This window comes from Panthera tigris, chromosome F2 (assembly GCF_018350195.1).
Source record: "Panthera tigris isolate Pti1 chromosome F2, P.tigris_Pti1_mat1.1, whole genome shotgun sequence".
Lineage (NCBI taxonomy): Eukaryota > Metazoa > Chordata > Mammalia > Carnivora > Felidae > Panthera > Panthera tigris.
The window spans coordinates 36,018,788-36,033,095 of NC_056676.1; the positions used below are offsets into that span (position 1 = coordinate 36,018,788).

At 36.2% G+C, this 14,308-nt stretch overlaps 1 long non-coding RNA gene across 1 annotated transcript in view; it reads left to right on the forward strand.

Annotated features, from left to right (window-relative positions):
• LOC122235101 overlaps positions 1 to 14,308 on the forward strand; it is a 64,582-nt gene that overhangs the window by 17,535 nt on the left and 32,739 nt on the right. The window contains exon 2 of the long non-coding RNA XR_006213222.1: positions 8,731 to 8,859. This is a non-coding gene — a long non-coding RNA (uncharacterized LOC122235101). The remainder of the gene's footprint in view (positions 1 to 8,730; positions 8,860 to 14,308) is intronic.

The following is a 14,308-nucleotide window of genomic DNA, read 5'->3' on the forward strand; positions in this document are numbered from 1 at the left end:
AAGTTTTAAGAATTCCCTTCAAAACCAGGGAATGAGTGTGCCATTCTTTCTAGTTCAAATTATAACAGATTCATCAATTCTTCCTAATTTTCTCATGTTTCCTGTGCTTAATTTCTTCAGAGTCTGAGATGTGGCTATTTGGTAGTTGTTTTGCCTCAGATATTAGATCTTCAGTGCTTGATTTTTTTTTTTCCCCTTAGAGTCCTAAAATATGTATGACTTAATGAAGTTCCTAGTTTCATCTTGATTTATTTCATTTCAAATAATGAAGCTTGGAAAATGCTAAAAATCAAGAAAAAATATGTTAAAAGTAGAAAAGCCTAAAAGGAAAGTATTTGGTAAGTGGTTTTAAAAAAGTATAATATATTTTTTGAACTTTTTGGAAGAAAGATAGCATTATTTTTCTGTACATAAATTACCTGAAAAATAGGATTACTGAAATAACCCACAGCCTGTTTTTTCCAGAATGCTATGAAGATAGCCAGAGGTAAAAGCTGGTATTTCCATTCTTCTGTGGAAGCTTTTTTCCACAGAAGTCTATAGAGATAGTATGAGGAAAATATTGATAATTTTGTTAGAATAGCAGATAAACTCAATTTACAAATCTTTACTCCTTTTTCCCTATACTCCTATCTAGAAGTAAAAGAATTAGAATTAAATAAAATATTATTGCAAATTTTAATTTGTGCTGATTTATGAAAAATAGTACATATTATTAAGATTTGTGTATTTAAATGGGCTGCTTAGCTATCAGGATGATACAGTAGCAAAAAATATTAGATTCATTTTTGAGATTACATCATGTCTTGACCTCATGTTTTCTTATGCTCTTGTGAGTTTATTTATTGGTAATTTCCCCCCAAGGATTTGTTGTAGGACTCAAGTTTAGAGAACAAAATTCTATTAAAAAGAATTAAGTGCATTTATGAACAGAGAAAGGCTATAATGTATCCCTGACTCTTTAGATATCAGTATATCTTTAATCTTCAGTTTGGCATTCTTTTTCTGCTACATAAGATGAACATTTTAGCCCCAACTTTTATCATGGGGAAACAAAAGTATCACACTTTAAAATTCCTGAGGTGACTTGTATTTTTTCTTCCTTAAAATGGTTTCCATATAGGAAGGGGAATAATCAAAACAACAGAAAACTTAACCATTGACCCATAACATCTCAAAATTGAGAAGAAAAAAAAATGCAATGGTAATTAACGTTTATCTTTCTTTATAAATATGTACATATTATGAATATCACATTATGAAACACCACATTTAAAGTTATAAGAAAAGTCCTAGAAAAATGCTATTTAAAAATTTTCAATACTAACTATAGAATGAAAAATATTATGAGTATTTTTTAAATGTTTCTTTATTTTGAGAGACAGAGACAGAGAGAGGGAATGAGTGGGGGTGGGGTGGGTCAGAGAGAGAGAGAGAGAGAGGGAGGGAGGGAGGGAGAGAGAGAGAGAGAGAGAGAGAGAGAGAGAGAGAGAGAGAGAGAGAGAAAGAAAGAGAATCCCAAGCAGGCTCCAGGGTCAACATGGAGTGCAACATGGGGGCTTGATCTCACAACCGTGAGATCATGACCTGAGCCAAAATCAAGTTGGATGCTTAAGCAACTGAGCCACCCAGGTGCCCCAATATCATGAGTATTTTTAATGTAACATGGATATGACCCAAAATTTTAGGGAAGAGGAAGAACCAAATCGTAATACAGTTAATCCTGGGAAAGAAAATAGAACAGTTTTCGTTTGCTCTTTCTCTTAAAATACCATAGTTTTACTCAATAAATTTTGTTAACACCCTTTTCTGTCCCAGCTAGTGTGAGGTACATGCTCTTTTCCCAAGAAGTTCATAGCTCTGCAATACCTTTCCTTTGAATTAAACGTTAAAGTCCTTGAGGAAATTAGAATCCATGTGTCTCCTTTCATTGTCTCCAATTTAGCAAACGCATTTCTAGAGTTGAATAGAGTTAAATATTTCCCTGCTCAGTTTGCTGCCCATAAGATGACTTATTCCAACCTCTGGGAGATTCTTCTGATGATAAGATCAAAGTGAATGCAAACTTTTTGGAGCAGGCATTTGGTCTTTATGTCAAATGCACTTTCAAGTGACTGACATATAGTGGTCATTGAATACGTGCTCATTAAAGAGATAGATTGCTGGATCAGCCATTGGGCAGCTGCAGTTGTTACAAATGTTTGTGTTCAGGATCAGGATCACATATTGGATTGACAGTTTTCGTAATTATTGCCATCTAAGTCCCTTTCTTGAAAGTTCTATGTCTCTTATCCTTCATTTCTTTTCAAAGGATTTCCAATTGATATGCTTTCAATCCTGTTCATCAGTAGAATTTCTGTAGGTAATTTTCATCCCAAATCCCCATGACTCTGAATAGGTTCTACATATTTTTTTTACATTTTGAGTGCTCCTCAAATTGTTCTATACCCTCTATGGGATCTCATCAAGGGAACATTTGCTTGCAATACCCTTTTTGACTTCTTCTACAGGAAAGTCTTTCTGTCAGAATCTGTGAGAGGAAATATATCACCTAATAAGGTAACGTCAACTATCCTAATAGACCACTGTAACCAAAACAAAGCTTGCATGTCTGCACCTAGTCCTTCGGGAGTAAACACAATGAAGCAGATTCAGGGGTTTTAGTAGGTGATTGAGGAAATTAGGCAAAGATTATTTCAAGGGACAGCGGCTGAATTTATGCAAACAGGATTACCCAAATAGGAAATAAATGGAAACGTCCCCAGCCCCATCATTCGTAGACTTAGAGGAGTCTTGCTTCTCTTCCCATATCCCACTTTTAGTTTTGAAAGCCAGTTCTGCTACTGCTATAATCCCTTGTTTGGCAATAAGACCTTTCATTTAATGTTTGACAAAACATTAATGCTCTGCTACTGACAAGACTAACAGCAGCGTTGATTATAGGTGAAATTTATTAGGCAGGTAGTATATGTTCTGGGCACTGCTCTAAATTCTGTTCTATGTACTTCATCAGTAAATACAAAAAATCTTGTTCATGAAGTATAAATTATCATATACCTATTTAATAGATATTTTACAGATAAGGAAACTGGAACATATTAACTATATTCATTCCTACATTTGCTTATTTAGTGAGCAAACTTATTTAATAATTACACAAATATAATTGGGTTCTGGGAAATATAGCTCTAAAACCAGTGGTATACCCAACATAACATTGTTAATTCCGAGTACCACAATCATTGAGACTTCCAAAATTTAGAAGTGGAAGTTGAACCAGATTGGTATTGCTGTAAAATTCCTGTGATAGTCCATATATTCTTAGGATTCTCTACCTGTTTTATAATAACAGTGACAGTTTTCCAAATGTGCTATTTTTGATCCTTTTTTCCATCTGTATTTGCTTCCTGTCGTCTTCTCTGTCTTCACGAATGTTGGAGATGTTGTGGTCTTAACTTCACCTTCACTCTCGTTAACATGATTAGATCACTGCTTGGTTCTTGGGTCTCTACATTATTCCTGGGCAGTGACACTCTCATTTCTTTCAGAAAGTATTAAAACTATTCTGTTCCTCAATAGTCCTTACCCTATCCGAATTCCCCTCCCAGCAGGTAAACACATGCATTCCACAAATATTGCAAAAGTTCTCAGGTATGAATGCTCTTGACTTTTCCTCCCTCTAATAATTTTTTTCATCACTCATACTTTATCTCTAATCTCCTAGGAAGTGACAATCTTCTTTCTTAACCAAGAATGTTTCACCCTGTCCCCTTGAACCTATTCACTTCCTCAAGATCTTAATTTTTTCAATTTCCCTCTCGAGTCATTCAAAATCTCCTTCCCTGCTATCTTTTTCTTTTCTATCAATATGCATATTAAATTATACAGAAAAAATTCCCACTCCATCCCACATCACCAACAGACTCTGTTCTCTTCTTGCCTTCTTAGCCAAACATCTTGAAATTGTAGACTACTCTCTTTACACTTCATTGCCTCTTATAAACCTTTTAATACATGCAGAATTTGGCTTCTGACTTTACCACTTTATGAGAACGACTTTTACTAAGATTGATATTTTCTAATTGCTAAAGACATTGGTTGCTTTTTAGCTTTTGTATGTTTGACATCTTTTCTGAATTTGCCAGTTGAGAAATCTGTGTTCTTTAAATTCTTTTTTAATTATTTTATTTATTTGGTCCACATAAATATAAATTTGAAACAGCTCATTAGATTATATCACTAGCTTTTCTCCCTTGGTCTACTCTTAAGACATAATATTTCTTGGGGCTCCTGGTTACCTCAGTTGGTTAAGCGTCTGAGTTTGGCTTAGGTCATGACCTCATGTTCATGTGTTTGAGTCCCACGTAGGGCTCTCTGCTGTCAGCACAGGGCCAGCTTCAGATCCTTTGCCTTCTCCTCTCTTGTTCTACCCTCCCCTGCTCATTTGCTTTCTCTCTCTCTCAAAAATAAATAAACATTAAAAACAAAGACATAATATTTCTTTGTTTCCATCCTGGATTCTCTTCTTGAACAGTGTCATTGGGTAAGTTTATTGGCATTCATGATATCATGTAAATACATGTGCTGATCATTCCTAAATATATTTTTTGTGATAAAAATTCATCTACCCAACCTACTTTAAATTTTTTTTTTCAACGTTTTTTTATTTATTTTTGGGACAGAGAGAGACAGAGCATGAACGGGGGAGGGGCAGAGAGAGAGGGAGACACAGAATCGGAAACAGGCTCCAGGCTCCGAGCCATCAGCCCAGAGCCTGACGCGGGGCTCGAACTCACGGACCGCGAGATCGTGACCTGGCTGAAGTCGGACGCTTAACCGACTGCGCCACCCAGGCGCCCCAACCCAACCTACTTTAGATATACTAAGTATAAAGATATACTTTATATATACTAACCTGGATATACCAATGACTTTCAATGCTTCTAATACCTTTATATATTTCTTAAGTATTATACTATTCTACTTTCCACATAAAACAAACAACAGCAAAAATCTCTACCTAGTACTGTTTTTTGATGCATTAGGAAAGTATTACCTGAAAGTTATTTTACTTATTACACCTATACCAGCATCTGTCTCCCATGTTTCTATCTGATTGCAATACCTGCAATTCCACATGAAAAACCATGCCTTTTAAGTTGCTTTATCTTCCTCCTTCATGGTAGATTTTTACTTATTCTCCTTAAGACTATGTTTAACTTTCATTTGTTTCATTAGTTTTCTGTTACTGCCATAATAATTTACCACAAAGTTAATGGCTTAAGTAACACAAATTTATCATCCAAAAATTTGGTAGGTCAGAAATCTGACACTGGTTTCAGTGAGCTACCAACAAGGTTTGGTGGCTGTATTTCTTTCTCGATACTCTGGAGATTTGCTTTCTTGCTCATTTGAGTTGTTGGTAGAATTAATTTCCATGCAATTGTGGAAGTGAGCTCCATTTTCTTGTTGGCAGTCATCTGAGTGGGGCTTGTAGCTCCCAGAGACCTCATTCTGGTCTATGCACACAACCCCTACATCTCTGATACAACAATGGGGCTTTGAATCCTTCTCATATTATCATCTTCTAACTCAGCCCAGAAAGCGTCTTTCTGTTGAAAGATGCATGGTTAGATTGGGTTACCCTTGACAATCAAGGAAAATCTCGCGATCTTAAGGTCCTACCCTTAATCACACTTGCAAGATCTCTTTTCCTATGTAAGGTAACATATTCACAAATGCCAGCAATTAGAACAAGGACATCTTTGGGAAGCCATAATTCTGCCTGCCATCAGAATTATGATCCCCAAAACTTTGCAACTACCCCAAATATATTTCTCATTCAAAAGTCACCTAAAGTCTCAACCCATTATATCATCAACTCTAGGTGCAAAATCTCATCTAAATCTTATCAGCTCAAAAGTTCCAAATCTCATCTTCTATATCACATAAATTAGGAATAGGTAAGGCACTGTTTATACTCTTATTATAATTGGGGCATAATCTCCACCTCTGCACCTATGAAACTAGATAAATTATCTATTCTCAAATGAGAAGATAGGCATAGAATAACTTTTATAGACATCCTGGCTCTAAAAGGGAGAAAATGGAACAAATAAAGGAGTTCTGGTCCTAAGCAATTCCCAGATACATTCAAGCAAACTCCATTGGGTATTGAGGCCTGGGAATAACTATCTATGGCTGCTGACTCTGCTGGGTTCACAGAAGCACCCTCTGAGCCATCCTTCTTTTATCATGAGAGGTACCTTGTAGTTTTACCTAATTACTTGTCAGCCTGTCTCTCGTGTGCAGAATTCTGGGGTTCTGACATTCTTGTCTTTAAATACTATCTCAGTCAGACAGTGCTTCTGCTAATGTAACATTCTCAACAAGTTGTGGGCTTCCTGTGTATATCACATGTATTTATTCTGTTAGCCAAGAGGCTAGTCCACAGATCTTTGGCTTTTTCTAAGATTGCCGAGAGACCGTACCTTTAAGCTTTCTAGATACTCTCTTGTTTAATTGAAGAAGTCTGAGTCACACCCTCAATCTGTACAAAGAATCTTTTGTGTTATTGAATACTCCATTCTTTTGATCTTTCTGAGGTACTACAAAAGATTATATAGACAAACTCTCAAATTTTTCTCTAAGGCATACTTTCTGGGTAGTGAATCTCTTAATTTTAGAGCCACCTTCATTCTGGATAGGCTAAAAATTTCTTAAATCATTAAGTCTTGTTTTTATTTGTTAGTTATTGCTTCAGTATATCTTTATCCTTTCTCATTTTATTTAAGCATTAAGAAGAAACCAGGCCACATCTTTAATACTTTGCTTGGAAATTTCCCCACCTCCAGCACTTATTATATGTCATTATTATTTTTATTTGTACATCGACATCTACCATTAGACTGTGAGCGCCCTGTGAATAGACAATGAGTCTTGGGAATTCTTGGCACATATCATTGCTTAATAAACACTTTCGGTAGGATATTACTTAACAAAAACTTGTTAATTGAATGAATGCAAATAATTCATTTAATAGCCCCTTCTCTACTTCCATTCTCCATTGGCCATAATAATAGGAAAATATTTCAGGGTGCCTGGGTGGCTCAGTGAAGCCTCCAACTCTTGATATCGTTTCAGCTCATGATCCCCGGGTCATGGGATTGAGCCCCAGGTCAAGGTCCACACTCAGTATGGAGCCTGCTTGGGATTCTCTCTCTCCTTCTCTCACTGCCCCTCCCCCTTCTCTTTCTCAAAATAAATAAATAAACATTTAAAAAAGTAATAGCCAAATATTTTAACTGAGAATAGTGTAAAGGGTAATCTCTTTAGCTTGAGAGGTTATTATAAATATGCCACATTTGAAATCACAATCCAAAGAGTCTATATAATTGTTTTATTCAACTAATGTGTGTGTGAAAACTAACACCTCTTTCCTTAAAAATGCAGTTTAATCACTAGAGGAAACCTTTAGATCAATACAACTGTATTGTGTTGTCCCCACAATAATGCTGGACTTCTAAATATATTTATTCTTTTTTTTTCTTAACACAATTTTAAGAAGGATTTTAATATTCAAAAGAAAATAGGGAAAGTATACAGTTGAGTAGCCTTTGCCAAGAATCATTTTATTCACTATAAAATAAAATTTTATAATTCCCTGAGACCTTCTCATTCCTCAAATGATATGTTCTATACTACATGTAGAATCGGAGATCATCTTGGGCTTTTGAGGGTGTGTAAGATAGTTTAACACTTGCCTACCCAAGAACAAATAATGCATTCAGGTTTTTATTCACAGTTTGAAATTTTCCTTCATATTGACTCATTTGATAAATACAGCTGTTAGAAATGGAGTTATGGAACACAGTTTTCATTTAAAATAAATTTTCTTTACCTCAAGTAGAACAGAGAATCTTATTAAAATAAACTACCATAGAGATTTTATTTTCAGGAACAAAATATCTTTGAAATACATTAACATCAATTTCATGTGCCATCTAGAATAATATAAAATTATTTTATATTTATTAGTAAGAGTATATTCATTTATTTGAAAATGTTATATATATGATCACGTAAAAGAATGGTATGTTAGATCACATTTAGATATTTTAGATATATAAAGTAAATATATTTTAAGTAAAAATCATTTTTAAATTATTTGTGAAAGTATCAGAATATAGCTTCATTCACTTGGTTCAGTGTAAAATATATTGTGTATACTTGATATCACAATCTTTCTGCTGATGAACTAAGTTGATGTTTGTTGAATGTACAGCTGTGGGCATGAATAATGGTGATTATTGATTTAAATGGATGTAATATAATCTGAATCCAGCAGTATGAAATAAGTAAATAAAATGAACAAAAAAAATTATGGAGGACAAAAGGATTTAACCTTTCCTTAGAAACAGTTAAATGTGGAGAATTAAAAAAGAATACGTTAAAAAGGACGTCTTTCCTGCTACTGAATCCGTTTCTCAGTTCAGAGGGGGTGGCATTCCAGCCTACATCCTAGCTCTACTGCAATCTGTTCCTGACAGGACCATCCATCTGTTTAGCCTGAACAACCCTGCCGTTGCTTATGTGCTTATTCACAGATGTAAGTAGGAGGTTGACTACAGGTTTTCTGACTTATACTTGAAGCCAAGCTAATGTGACACATTTGCAAGCAAAGCTGCACATGTTCTGGTTTAATTGGGAAATCTCTCCTTTGACTTTCAGAATAGCACAGAAGCAGAGCCTGAGTCTAAGCAGACCTAGATTCTGAACAGATATGAAGCTGCTTGAAGAATCCTGGAGGTGTGGTAAGAAAACAAAGGCTGCCAGGAAGCAGGGATGGCTCTAGAAGGGGTGAGCAGTTGGCCTCCTTCATAAATTCTCTGTCCGGAATTGATGGGAGGTGGGAACCTTGGGAAGAGTCTGTTGGTTTAAGATGGACGTCAAATGATCCAAAATGTCCTAAAGGTATAACGTAATTAGGTCCCACTTTGCTCCCATAGCTGTGAGAGACACTCTTCTAAAATCCCTGTGATACTCTAGCTACTTTCATCTGATATTTTTAGATCCTAGAACTATTTACACGGTTGGAATAGTATTTTTTGGTTGGAAAATTTAAATGTCTGAGGCATAAATCAGACAGTGGACTTCATTCACACTTCTCCTCTAGATCTTAATCAAGACACTCTATAAGCAGTGTTGGACATTGCATAATGTTTACAAGTGCAAAATGTACCGAACATGTGTCAAGCATTAAGAAACAAATCTGCAACTGTGGAGCAGCACTTCAGTATGATTTATAATAGTGTGTTCTGCCTCTAAAAGGTTTTGACTACTGGTGGTAATTGCTTTACAAGTGAAAGCTAGCCTCCTTGGTTCTCAGAATACTTGAAATCCAAACATATCATACCTTCACATCTTTGCTCATGCTCCTTTCTGTGTACCTTTTATCCTCTTAGGGTGTTTAAATAGTTTCAATTCCAGCTCAGATGTCATCCACTCCATGAAGCCTCTCTTGATCCTCTCAGTCAGTATTAATCGCCACCTCGACTCTCATAGCACTGTGTTTTTATCTGTCATATTGGGCATCATCACAAGGTGAATCGGGTCATTGCTCTAAACTTGTTCGCATGTTCTAGCAGACGCTGAGATCTTATTTCTGTTTGTGTGACTCTTTCTCACTAAAGGATCTTAAACATTCTCTTCATAAATACCGATTGGGTTGAATCTTAGGTATTCTTGAAATGCACGTCCCAGGAAAGCTTTTGTATAATTGTATCTGGATAGTTCTGTTTTCAAAGCAAGTAGAGTTCTTATAATTTTTTTAAAGTTTATTTATTATTACTGTTTTTAGTAATCTCTACAACCAACGTGGGGCTGCAACGCATGACCTCAGGATCTAGAGTAGCGTGCCCTTCCAACCGAGCCAGCCAGGCACCCCGAGCTCTTATAATTCGTATGCTACTTAAATTTGCTTACCCCTTCATAGTTTAAAAATATTTCTGTAATTAACATGTATATGCTAAAGCAAGAGTCCAGTAAAACAAACAAACAAACAGCTATTAATGTTAGACTGGGTGACATGCAGTGTGACCTGGGGAGGACAAAAAGTAGAGATCTTCTAAGAAATGGAAGACTATTGTTTCTCAGGGAGAATATAAGTTATTCTCTTCCTGACATATATTTGGAAAATCTGAGCGAGAACTGTAAAATGGCAAATAGTAGAGAGTATTTCCTCATTTCCATCAACTTTACCAACTCTTGCTGCTACTTTTACATTAGGGGACAATCACACCTCAGACGTCCCTGCATTTTTACAGTGGCGTGAAATAACGGGATAATAGAAATAGAGCATTTACTTCCAAAACCTCCTCTGGGAGGTAAGCTTCTAAGAGTTCATAAGATGTACTTCAGCATTTCCCAAGGGAAAGGGAGTTGAAAGGGGGGGGGGGATTCCAGATGTCTCTAACACACACACACACACACACACACACACACACACACACACACACCCCTGTACTTCAGTTTGGCAGCTCTAAGTATGTTGATCTCCTTAGAATATATTTGAAGAAATGATTTCTTGACTAAAAAGTACAATGTATTTGTACTTTTTTATTTTTATTTATTTTTTTTTAGAGAGAGAGTGTGTGAGTGGAGGAGGGTGATAGAGGGAGAGAGGGACAGAGAGAGAGAGAGAGAGAGAGAGAGAGAGAGAGAGAGAATCTTAAGCAGCCTCCATGCTCAGTGAGGAGCCCAACACGGGACTTGATCCCATGAACTGTGAGATCATAACCTGAGCTGAAATCAAGATTCAGACACTCAACTGACTGAGCCACCCAGGTGCCCCAATATATTTATACTTTTAAAATATATTTGAAGAAATGGTTTCTTGACTAAAAAGTACAATACTGAAAACCACTGACCTAGGAGTAATGTAAATAAAATTAAAAATCTTAAGTAATCTTAAGTATTATTGCAGATTTCTAGAGAGCAAAGCACAGGCAAAGATTAAGATGCTGAAGCTTCACCAGAGAGAATGTTGAGGGAAAGAAAATTGAAGTTAGGAAAGACCCAGAACAATGGGAAGCTTGACTCACTTCACAAGGAGCAGCAAAGAGACACGCAGATCACTCAGTGGGTGATCATTTTTGTTTACAGAAACTCCTGTAAGATTCTCTGGATAGCAAAAGGTGGAAGGAATTACCTGGTGCCTGTCTCCCTTCACACACTTTCCATTGTGTGTTTCATTCCACAGCACACTTACTCGCTGCACCTGCAAGTTGAATCATCGGGTGCCTTGGGTAGTCACTCTCAAAGGCAGTTCCAATGTCCATGGTGGACATTTCTTCCAAGCCTAGAAGTAAAGAGGTGACTCAGAAAAGGTGGAGCTTCAACCAAGAGAAATAAAGAAGTCAGTGGAAGGAATTTGAGGAAGGGCACAGATCTGTGTCCAATGCAAGTATAGTTCTTAGAAACTTTGAATTGTAGAAGGAAATAGTTTTACTTGAATAAATGTCAGTCAGTACGAAACTTAGACTGGCATTATACAGACAGATGTTGTGGAAGAAATGCAGGTAAATGGAAATCGTGAGCAACGGTGTAGAGGCACCGAAATAACACATTAAATGGGAATGGGAAAACTCTGGCTTGTCTGAACTAAAGACTGTGTTATTCTTGGTTATATCTTCATTTGATTGGACATTATCTAAGAAAAAGGAAAACTGTGTTCTGGAATTGCTAAAGTTCATATAAGGGTAGCACAAAACCAGTGCCTTAACCATATCTGCCTGTGGGCTTACCTAAATGTCTTATTAAGAGAGAATGGTCTCTGGGGCTCCTGGGTGGCTTGGTGGGCTAAGCGTCTAACTCTTGATTTCAGCTCAGGTCATGATCTTACTGTCTTGAGATCAAGCCGTGAGTTGGGCTCTATGCTTGGTGTGGAGCCTGCTTAATACTTTCTCTCTCTCTCTCTCTCTCTCTCTCTCTCTCTCTCTCTCTCTGGCCCTCCCCTCCCTGTGCTCTCTAAAAACAAAAGAGAGAATGGCTTTTGATACTGAAAGAAGATTCAGTGATGTACTAAGCACTGGGCCAAATACTAGGGATTCAGGTATAATAGCTCATAATTCTTATCATTAGTTTTGAAGCTTTATATGATATAGGATAGCTCACAGAGACTTGTGCCTATCTGTTTTTATATACCCAGTCTTACACAGTGTCTACTAATGGTTTAAAGATGGGTTGGTCTGAATTCAGTTCCCAACTCTTCTACTTTGAGTGTATTACTTTGAACTATAGTGGCTTTTTTTTTTAAACAGTAAAATAGTGATTGGAATACCTCAAGCACAGTGTAACAGAAAATTCACAAAGAATCTGTAGTAATGTTCTATCAGTGTTTAATGGATGATATTATTTAATGTTACCTAATACCGTTGTTTGCTTATTTTTATAATTATTTTATACTTAGGTTAAACGTGCTATTCTGTATATAGTTAATTCCTAGTGGAAGTTATACTCAACTAATAACTTTATATTGTCCTTATGAAATGAGAAGAAATAAAAAGTAAATTACCATGTATCATTAAGGAGAAAATTTCTGAACTGGATGGATCCAAGCAACATTTATAGTCACAGTCCTTGTGTCCCTGGTACCAGCTGCTCAGGTGCTAACATAGACAGACTGCAAACTAAACAAAGTCTTTTCACATCTTGCATGGTTAATATTTACATATAGTATTTATTGTAATTTTTACAAGGTTCTATGAAGTGGGTGGGCTAGTTATTGTTGCTTCCTTTTAATAGAGGCTATGACTTGAATTATATTTAACAGCTATTTCTTGGCAAACTCTGATTTCAGAATCAGTGTTTGGAGCTCACAGTACAGTGAACTTTACCACAAGCCTCAGATACAATAATTGCTTTAAATGTAAAGTATAATTAGTCAGCATTTTGAAGTTACTGGGAAGTTGCTGCTCTAGACAGAGAAAATGAAGTCACACTCCCTCAGACAGTAGTGTTGAAGAACCAGAATTCTGTACTCTTAGGTATTATATAATGGGCCTATTGTGACCTGCCATTTTGTGGACCAGATGATATAGAGAGGTAATCGAAAATTAAGTTTTTTTCTTCTGTAAATAAACTCTTCCATAATCCGGGGAGACATCTTATAAATTAGCTCTTCAAATTCAGTACATTAAATTCTGGTGTAATGGCCTGTCTGCTTGCTTGTTCCTAAATCTATCAAATTAAGCCCTAACTGTAGGCACAGATAGATCTGGTGCAGTCTATGAATTCAATATCATTTCTTATACAAAGTAATAAAGGAAAACCCAGCAAATTCAGCAGTACGACCGTTTAGCACAATTATATCTGTATTTGTCTCTGACCTTCCACTCTAGTTAAATTACTGTGTTCCTATTTTTACTAATTCACTTCCATCAACATTTGTAGTGAACCTATTCCCTGACAAATTTTCTGCTAGGTTATGATACCTACCTGCAAATTCCAAAACTTCTTGCTAGACCTCCGTGGGCATAGGACTTCTTCCCCCGAATTTTAATTCCTAAAACTTTCTTTCAGAATTTAGATATCTGAATCTACCAATCCGCTGAATCAACCAGTCAGCTAGCATGGATGCCCTTGCCACTGATTATTGAACTTCCTTGATTTTAGTGATCTATATGAAGTATTAAATTATCTTCCACCATAGTTATCTGCTATTATGCAATATTTTTGAATACGTTGTATTCTCTTTTACACACTTTAGTCAACAATTTGTAAGAGCTGAATTGTCTCGGCAAATTAGTAGTATATGCAGCTGGTTTTGCAACTGTACCAAGGTGGTGTTCTATGTAGATAACCTGGACGGAAGAACAGCCTGGAAACATAGAAGGCATGTTTATCAAATGTGTGCTTAATTCAAAGTTAAAAGGAATAGTAGTTTTTATTAAATAATAACAATAAGTTAAAAAAATCTTGTGTTATAATGGTGGGTATTACTAATGCTTTTTAAAAAGGGAAATCTATAGCCTTAAGTAATTATATAACTTAGAATGACAATCATAGTAATCTTTTCAGCAGAAATGTTGAAGCACGTAGCAATGTGGTGGGAATCTAGTAGAAAACCCTTATTTATTGGAAAGGAGACCAGCCAGGATGACATCTCAGGTGCCTTCCACCAGTCAGGTCCCTCCAATTCTATAATTCTCGGGAGCCTTATACCAGCCATTTGTGGAATAGTATTGCAGTTTATTAGCCCAGTGGGACTAGAATATGTGCTCCTCTTATCATCCCATCTGTTCTTTTA